At 41.9% G+C, this 9978-nt stretch overlaps 1 protein-coding gene across 1 annotated transcript in view; it reads left to right on the top strand.

Annotated features, from left to right (window-relative positions):
* The first annotated feature begins 773 nt into the window (after nucleotides 1-773).
* Tmem45a (transmembrane protein 45A) overlaps nucleotides 774-9978 on the top strand; it is a 79066-nt gene continuing 69861 nt past the window's right edge. The window contains exon 1 of the mRNA XM_021185518.1: nucleotides 774-1121. The gene's annotated coding sequence lies outside the window, so the exon portion shown is untranslated. The remainder of the gene's footprint in view (nucleotides 1122-9978) is intronic.

Below are 9978 nucleotides of genomic sequence, written 5' to 3'. Positions count from 1 at the left end.
AAAGCTGACCACAGGACACGAATGACTTCATATACAATCAAAACATGTTTGGTGCAATTCTGCAGTCCTCAAAGATCAAAATGAGAGTTCATGATGTCTTCCCAACCATTACTCCTTTCAGCTGTAAAAGATCCTCAAACATTTTCCCCCTTTTCTTTCTTTTTCTTTTTATTGGACATTTTCTTTATTTACATTTAAGCTTTTTTTTTTTTTTTTTTTTTTTTTTAGCACCCACCCAGGGCTTCTTCACAGAAACGACCACATTTCTGATTAGTCTTACTAAAAGGTTCATTATTCCTGAACCTTTATTTCCCAAAATAGCGCTCTCAAGACATCCACTTTTCTCTTGCCAGAGAAGGTGTGGATAGAAAATCTTTGAGGTGGGACTGGACCGCCCATTTGAAGGCGTGGGTACGGTACTTCTCCAACCCCTTCTATTTGGAAATGCCTGGCCCCTTAAGCTACTCATCCTGATTCTTCTCCCAAAGGATAGCGATCCCCCTGTTTAAACAAACTATTCCCTTACAAGGCCTGCCCTCACGGACCAAGGGCAGGGGCAAACTCTGAGTTCTAGCGACCCTTCCAACCACCCCACCCCAGACCCCACTGCCACGCAGTGCCACATCAGCGACTGCACAGCGCGCCCAGCTAAGTTCCTTTCTAGGATGCGAGCGGCCCAGTGGGTGGAGGCAGATTGAGCCCGCAGGAGTGGCGGGCTGCTCCACCAATCGGCAATCAGAGAGGAGGCTTTGCCTCCAACTGCAGCCCCAGTCAGTGCCCCACCGGGGAAACCAGATGAAGCACATCTGGACAGCTGTGCTGAGAAAGTTTGTGGGCCTCTTCCAGGCCTGCCACCCGCAAGGCACGTCCCCCACGTAGCCTCCTGCTAGCCACTTACTACTTAAATGTTTTTTTCCCCAAGAAGCAATCAGCAACCTACCCTTGAATCTTTTTCTCCCCCTGCCCCCATGTGAGGCGAGGCCACATCACATTCAACACAGTTTAATTTTCATGGGGCTTTGAGATCAAAAGAACAGAAACAGCAACCAAAGCTCAGCTGCCTTCTGATCTTAACTGACAAAAGTGGGGAGAGTAAGGTGTGCGTAAACAGGACAAGCCTGGTAAGTTCTGGAGACTTGGGGACATCTTCCTCCTTGTCCTGCTGAGCTCTCTAGCCTGTGTCTTTGCCCTTCTCGCCAGACTTGTGTTTGTTAAGGGGAGAAAAACATCTCACGCTGGGAAAGACTGTAAGGATATCAGGCTTCTTTCTTTTCTGTTTTTGGGGAAATGTTTGGTTTGCATTTTAAAATTGATGAGGGTTGGAGAGTTGGTGCTCTTATAAGATTTCTTGGGAACAAAATTTTGACTGGTGTTTTGTAAACCTTTCTTCATCCTAAAGTTATTCTTCTCCTTCTTCTCATCCTTTCTTTTCCTCCCTCCTCCTCCTCTTTCTTCTTCCTCCTCCTCCTCCTCTTCCTCTTCTCCTCCTTCTCCTTTTCCTTCTTCTAACTCTTCTTCGTCCTCTTGCTCTTCTTCCTCCTCCTCCCCCTCCTGTCCTCCACTCTCTATTTTGATGGATGACTGAGAAAACTCTCTGGTGTATTTAGAATTAACACAAAGTTTGACAAATTATTTAAAACTTGAATCTCATAAAGGACTTACTGGATCCTTCACTTAAGTTTGTAGTTCAAAGTGCCAATATCATATCTCAAAGAGGGAGATCTAAATTCCTCTTAGGTTACTAACAAAATAATTAAATAAGTGGTAGACCTCTCTGTGTGTCTGCAGTCCTATAATTACACACTTAACCTGTTGTTCCATCAAAAACAATATCCACGGTGTTTATTATACGTGTGCGCTTACAGATAGTTCTACTTTATACGTCAGGATTTAGCAATGAGGTGATGGAAAATACTGACCTGCTGGTGGCTCAAGGCCCATTCCTTCTGAAACATCTATGGTTCCTTCTGCCTGAGTAATGTTCTGAAGTTCAGAGTTCTGTTGCATGCTGTTTACTGTTTGGGGAAGATTTGACTCAAATAGATCTTTAACTTCTGGCTCTTAAAGCACCAGTTGGGAATTTAGAGCAGAAATGATTACTTTTAGAGCATGTTTTGGTCCACAAAGGTAGAACAGTTTCAGAGGATTTAGAAATGCCGGGTTAGAAGCGTATTATTGCAAAGAGGCAATGAGAGTTAGCTCGTCTTGACCCATTCACAGTTTCACAGTAGAGCTTGGGTAAAGCGCTGTTCCCCAATTTTCTCCTTTTAATGTGTTAATAATAAGCAATCATACATACTGATGAGGTCTAGAGTGTTGAGTTAAAGCCTGCCAAGTATTAGGTTAGCCTGGCATTCATTCCTTATTGCCTTCTTCCCCAGCTTCTGTGCATTTCTTCAATAGCATTCCGACTTCCCTCCTAGAAACCAGGATTTATTCAGTTCCGCAAACTTGCTAGCCAAGGCATGATGCAAGGTTGTCAAAGAAAAAGCTTCATGAACGGACAGCAAAGAAGAACTGGTGGGGGCCTTAGATGGAAAAGGTTTTGGAGTGCATACGGTAGAGAAGGCCGTCTGAATGTAGGCTGGTTTCATGGAAACAGTGCCATTTCTTTCTTTCTTTTTTTTTTTTTTCAGTTTATGGAATCTGTTTTATTAGATATTATTTTTATTTACATTTCAAATGCTATCCTGAAACTTCCCTATACCCTCCCTCCACCCTGCCCTGCTCTCCTACCCACCCACTCCCATTTCTTGGCCCTGGCATTCCCCTGTACTGGTGGAGGGGTTGTTAGTTTGTTTTAGGGGTGGTGGTGGGAAGGGGTCGTAGGGCTGAGACAGCATCTAGGAGCAAGGCAAAGTATGGCAAAGGTTCAAGTGCTGGGAAGTGTGGAGCTGTCCTTGGAGCATTGAGAACATCTATGAGAAGTGTGTGTGTGTGTGTGTGTGTGTGTGTGTGTGTGTGTGTGATGGAGGTAAGCTTTCTGCTGAAAGTGCAAGCACCCTGAGAGGGGTGGGGTTGCCAGTGAAGGAGAGATTGTGAAGCAGATTGATATGGGCATGGTAAGTTGACCTGACACCAGTGCCAAGTGGTGGCCTTGGGAAACGATTCATTTCTGGGGTCTCCACAGCTTGTCCAACATGCTCTCCTCCTGCAGCCAGGGTGGGCTAGGCTAGATGCTCAGTAGGACCTGGCAATGTGAACATCTGCAGTGATGTCTTCTAGCTCTGCTCTAGTGGCCTGGTACCCTGGGCCATTATTTTTCATTAACAAAGGCCACTTTGAAGTCTTTTACAGGGGTGTGATTGTTAGAACCTTGTCTTGTTCTCGTAATAGACCTGACATATGCAGGTAGATCTTTAACACTCTGTTAGTAAAAATCATCTATCCCTATGACATATATGTAAGTAAAGGGTCATGTTTGAGTTCTTGTGCATTCTCTCAATGACATTGTGGCAGAGAGCTGGGTACTGGTGTGGCAGCTGACCACCTGCCTGACCTCAGGCAAGATGCTGAGCCATTATGACCCTGTGTTAAAAATTTGTGGAATGATTTTCAGGGTCTTTTACCCTTAGATGGCCATATATTCATTCATCTCCTACTAGTTTGGGAACAGTCTGTTATCCACAGACTGTTATACACATCTAGCTATTATTTTTGATAATTTAACAGTTAGCAAGTGTTCTGAGTATTCAACTCGTGGCATCTTCTCAGAAGGAAACCTTCTGAGAATTTCTACCCCACAGAGCCTTGCTTTTATTATCGAGGAGACAGAGCCACAGGTAGATTAAAATGCTTGCCCACAATTCATAGTGAACAAGTGGTAGGCATAGACTCAGTCTAACACCAGATCCTCAAGCATTAACCATTAGGCTACACAGTCTTAGGTATATGAGAAACTGGCTCTTCTTCCTCCTTCCCCTTCCTCTCCTCCTTCCTCCCCACTTTGTTCGCTTTCTTATTCTCTGTTTCCTCTTCCTTTCTTAGTAGGGTTTTGCTGTGCAGCTTATGCCAGCTTCATATGTGTAGTCCTCTTGTCCTACCTTCCTGAGTCCTTGCATCCATTGCCCACCATGCCAAGTTTCATTGTTCTAGTGTGTGGTTGTAAGAAACAACTAGCCCATGGAAAGAGGATCACTGGAGCCAGGGGCTGCATTGGTAAAATTTTTCTGAAGAGGGCAGGATAGAAACAGGATTCATCATATTTGCCTATGACATAAGTCTCATTGTAGGCAAACATCTGTCTTTTTATCTTGTTTGAACATAACTCACTGTAGTATCTGGATTTAAAATACACATGCAAAAAATGTCACCTGGTGTCAATTGGTTGATTATCTGATTTGAAAAAGGACATCTTCAGCAAACCCTAAAAAGGCATTAAAGTAAGCATAAGAATCAAACATAAAAAAGTTTAGGAGACCACTGGTGTGTTACTGAATTTTTGCGTGTGGAAGCACAATCCTCTTTTTTACCCTCTAGTGTACCCGGCTCTAGATCACCCCCAAACCTTCACAAGAGCAATTTGGAAGTAGCATGTCCCAGGTGGGGAACAACATACACTATTCATTTGCCAGAATCCCCCTGCCATGTCTATTTGTCAATTGGTGAGTTCACAAATGGAGTGAGAGAAATACTGAGTTTGAATAAATATTAAAAGGCCTTTGAATCAGGTTATTGGGGCCGTTGCCTCCCTTCTCTCTCTCTTCTGCTCCCAGATTTGCAACAAATAGGTGCTCTCCCCTAAATGCTGTTGCCTCGAAGTACTGCATTATCAACTATCATTTGATGGCACAAATCAACAGAGCTAATCATTCATCAACTGAAACCCATTGTCCCCACTTCCTGAGCTCTGCTTTTACAGGTGTGTACAACCACACCCAGCAGGGCAGTAGCAGAGAGCCGAGCAGCCAACACACAGCCTCCTTTTCATAGTTGGGTCTTATTCTCTCAGACTTTCTCTACAAGTCTCTTTTCAGCTTAATTCAAGGTTGTAAATGGTACTTCATCATACTATTCTGATTTTTGCTTCAACAATGATCTCAACACTATATAATATACACACTTCGACCCGAGAGTTGAGGCACACACATCTTCATGAGGATTATTAGCTTGTCGAAGATAAAAGATGGAGACACTCAGGTGACGACTGTTTTTCTAAGGTCACATTGGCATCCAGAGAAGCTTGTCTAATGGGGTTTGTTTGCATGGTTTCCTCTCACACAGTTGGTCTGTGTAAAGTCTGCCCTTGGCTTTAGCGAGCCCGCTATGGACTTTGACACTTAGCCTGTCTCTGGAAAACCATGGAAGACAATGAGTCCTTTCTCCCAAACCACCCATCACCACTTTGGATTAGCCTATTTCCCTGAGGTGCCTTACATGATCCTAATATGGAAAAAGGTTCAAAGGCGAATGACTTGTTCTTGCTGTCCTGAGCAGAGATGACTGTCCTCTAGGCAGTTTTTTTTTTTTTTTTCAAGAGAAAACAATGTAAAGGCCATGAGTTAGAACAAGGTGGTCATTTCCATGACAAGAAACAAGGTGACTTTGTCTGCACCTTTCCCCATGACGCCTGAAATTAAACAGGCTCTAGAAAATATTTACAATATTTCATGCGATTCTCTCTAATAGAGAGAAAATGGGATTTTAGAAAAATACCATGTCTATGAAAAACGATCTTCCAAAAGGAAATTGTGCTACTTGATTAGGAAGAAAAATTAAAGGATTCGGATTTTAGTCTCTTTTGGTTGGTCACCATTGCCACCTCCAAAAGATCACAGAGTTCCTCGGACTATTCTACAGAGTAGCACTATGGTATTAATACAGCTTTCCTGATGAGTTCCCAACTGGGGCTCTTCCAAGTGGGCTGGTACCCTTTCTCTCAGCACTTAGAAGTAGGCCAATAGGCCCTGTTGGAGGAAAGTTCCACCCAAGCTCCTAGCTAAATAAATACATGAACAAAATTAAATCAGACCTCTTCGGGGATGCTTACAGAGGGCGCTTTTTAGCCTGCCGCTTCCTTCCTGTGACCACTCACTGTTCCAGTCCTGATTTATGCTGTGCTCCTGTTAACTCCCTGCTGCAGAGTCAATGTTTCCTGAATGCTGTACTCCTCTTGGGAGTAGTAACCCATGTAAGTTCCTTGAGCACACAATGAAAGCAGTGATAGGAGGAAAACTCACAGCTCTGAGTGCCTCCAAAAAGAAACTGAAGAGAGCTAACACTAGCAGCTTGACAGCACACCTGAAAGTTCTAGAACAAAAAGAAGCAAATAAACCCAAGAGAAGCAGACAGCAGGAAAGAATCAAACCAAATAGAAACAAAAAGAACTATACAAAGAATCAACAAAACCAGGAGCTGGTTCTCTGAGAAAACCCTTAGCCAGACTAACTAGAGAGCACAGAGACAGTATCCAAATTAATAAAATCAGAAATGGAAAGGGAGATATAACAACAAAGTATATCTTAAAATAACTATTCTGCTTGTTGAATATCAACAGTTAAAAATATTAAAATCATGTTCTACAAAAAAAAAAAAAAGAGGAAGAAGTTACCCTTTTTTTTTTTTTTTTGGTTTTCGAGACAGGGTTTCTCTGTGCAGTCCTGGCTGTCCTGGAACTCACTCTGTAGACCAGACTGGTCTTGAACTCAGAAATCCACCTGCCTCTGCCTCCCAAGTGCTGATATTACAGGCATGAGCCACCACTGCCCGGCCACCCTTATTCATTCTTTATGACCTGAAAGTATAATGACTCCACTTCTGATTTGAATCAACAATCAGTTGCCAAACTAACACTGTTCTTTTGGCATAAGGATTGTCTATCTTTGACCCAAAGTCTATCATAAAATATATTTTCTGTAATGAGCATCTGTAGAGGATTTTTAATCCATCAACACGGCTATTCTGATCTCATCTGAAGACCTTCAAGGTCTCTGTGATCTGGACAGAAAGCAGACACGTCCTTAGTATACGCCTTTAATCCTCCTGGCTGGCTGGAACCCCTTTGTACACACCTTTAATCCCAAACATGGAGTCTAATTGAGGGATAGAGAAAATGAGAGTTAGAGAGGGATTGGGTGGAATGAGTCAGAGACAGGATACACCCAGCTCTCAGGAGGAAAGCTGTTTAAGAGCAATGCAAGGAAAGAAAATTTGATTAAATTCGGTAGAAATATCAAAATCCAAAGTTCATGATATGAAAGATTTTACAATTTCAGATAAACATTTCTTTTACAAAAGGTATTAGTACCTTAAATATCCCTGAAACAATAAACTAAAATATCATAATAATGAGATTATGGGCAGAACATTTTCTAATTTGTAAATTCAAAATTTGAAATGTCTTTCTCTGAATCAGGATATCACTATATAGCCTAGGTTGGTCTCTAACTTATGGTCTTCCCAGCCCCAGTCTCTTACCTGTTGGGATTATAGATATGTGCCACCATGCCTGGTTCAAAATAGGAAAAATTTGAAGTACTTATATGATGACCAAAAAATTTCAGATGCATTTTGGATTTCTGGTTTTCTGATTAAGGATGCCATAAAATCTATACAAGTGTTGCTAAATCTGACAACCTGGAAAGTAGAAAGCCTTCTGCTTCCAGATGTTTAGACAAGAGATCCCCAACTCTTCCGTACTTCAAAAGACATTTCTCATACACAGTAGATCTTACATCTTCGTTTTTAGCAAAAACAGACTAAAATGTTGCATGCCACTTTGATCTTGTGTGTGTATGTATTCCCTTATTCCATTCTCATTCCTTTCTCTTAATATGTCATTTTAAGTTAAAGACTCATCTTTCTTCAGCACTATATGTTTTTCTCTCATTTATGTGATTTTTTTTCTCTATTCACGAACTAGGCATAATACCAATGATTGTAGAAATATTAAAAGCAGATAAGAAGCTAAAAATAGAGATTTTATAGTACCTAGTACACTCAGGCATTTTTTTAAATTTTCTGTGTACTTTAATATAATAAACAATAAAGATTTAAATGTTGAAAGCAGTAATGGAGAGGGGGGAAAAAGGGAACATTGAAAATGATCACATCCAGACTGGAAAAATGGCTCAGTGGTTAAGGGCACTGACTGCTCTTCCAGAGGTCCTGACCTCAATTCCCAGCAACCACATGGTGGCTCACAACCATCTGTAATGGGATCAGATGCCCTCTTCTGGTGTGTCTGAAGACAGCTACCATGTACTCATATACATAAAACTTAATCTTTAAAAAAAATGAAAGAAAAATGATCAGATCCACATCTATAGTTGCTGAACCTTGGAGATATGGCCCAGAGGAAGTCAGGGTAATGCAAAGGAAGATGCTGAGGAAGGATGAAGGAATTAGAGTTAGAGGCATGGAGGTATCATCCCTTTAAGTGGGTACCATGGAAGATAGACTCCCCCAGTCTCTTCATCCTGGTGTTTAGGATGGACTCACTTTTGATATTCTCTGCATATGGCGAGGACTGCTCACAAAGCAGGGTGATGGTTTCCTCTTTCCGCTTCCATGAACTGTTTCGGAGCAGATGACTGAACGATACCAAACTCATCTGCAGCACGTGAGTGGTGCTTCCTACATGTGTAATGTTGTTTGTTGGGCTGGTTGGTCCCTATTTCTACCGGTCACTATGAGAAAAACAATGAAGTGGTGTACCATGCTGGGCTTTGTTTACCCTGTTTGCTTCAGAACTGGACAGTTCTGGGACCATGCATGCTATGACGTGTTTACTTCACAGAAAGACACATGTGCTATGACTGTATTTGTCAACCTTAAATGGGAGAGGCTATGTCTTCACTTTGAAAATGACATAGCCTAAACATAGAGAATAAGGTTTCATACAGTGGTTAATTCAGAATTTAAATCCAAGGTTTCTTCTTTCTAATCTCAGAACTCAACAGAATGCCATGTATACTATTATTCTTAAAAAGTAAATATGCTTATTAGTTGTCAGTTTCCAGGGTGTGGTAACTTCAGATCTAGTGTGGGGCACTGGAGACAGGAATCCCTGGGTAAATCTATCTCCTTATTCACACTGCCCAGATCTCTCTCAGCATTCTTTATGATCCCAGGGCAGTAACACAATTGCCTCTTGGGACCTTTTGGTTAAACACCCAACACTCTTTGCCTGAAGCACTACAGTGGATCTCAAAGTATTTGTAAAAGACCTTTTAACATTTATTCTTCAGATATTTACAGCCTATTCTTATTTGATTAAAGACATTTACATAGATTTTTTCCTTCAATTTCAAATTATCAAAATACATTTAATTTATTTCTATATTTTCCCTTTTAATTTCATTATTCCATGAAGATGGAAACCTACCCTTTGTAGACTAGACTGGTCTATTTTTTTTTTTTTTTTTTAAAGACTTCATGGAATTTTTTTTCTCTGTAGACTTAAGCATTATACTTTATTATATTAGTATTATTATTAGGTATTTATTTCATTTACATTTCCAATGCTATCCCAAAAGGCCCCCACACCCTCCCACACCCACTCCTCCACCCACCCACTCCCACCTCTTGGCCCTGGTATTCCCCATATAAGGTCAGCACTACCAATGGGCCTCTCTTTCCACTGATGGCCAGCCAGGCCATCTTCTGATACATATGCAGCTAGAGACACAAACCCCCCCGGGGGGTGGTGTACTGGTTAGTTCATATTGTTGTTCCACCTATAGGGTTGCAGATACCCCGCTCCCTGGGTACTTCCTCCATTTCCTCCATGGGGGACCCTGTGATCCATCCAATAGCTGACTGTGAGCATCCACTTCTGTGTTTGCCAGGCCCCGGCATAGTCTCACAAGACACAGCTATATCAGGGTCCTTTCAGCAAAATCTTGCTAGTGTATGCAATGGTGTCAGTGTTTGGAGGCTGATTATGGGATGGATCCCCGGGTTGGGCAGTCTCTAGATGGTCCATCCTTTCATCTCAGTTCCAAACTCTGTTTCTGTAGCTCCTTCTATGGGTGCCTT

This window comes from Mus caroli, chromosome 16 (assembly GCF_900094665.2).
Source record: "Mus caroli chromosome 16, CAROLI_EIJ_v1.1, whole genome shotgun sequence".
In the NCBI taxonomy this organism is placed as follows: Eukaryota; Metazoa; Chordata; class Mammalia; order Rodentia; family Muridae; genus Mus; species Mus caroli.
Note: the sequence above shows the minus strand (reverse complement) of the source record. Positions and strands in the feature narration are given on the sequence as shown.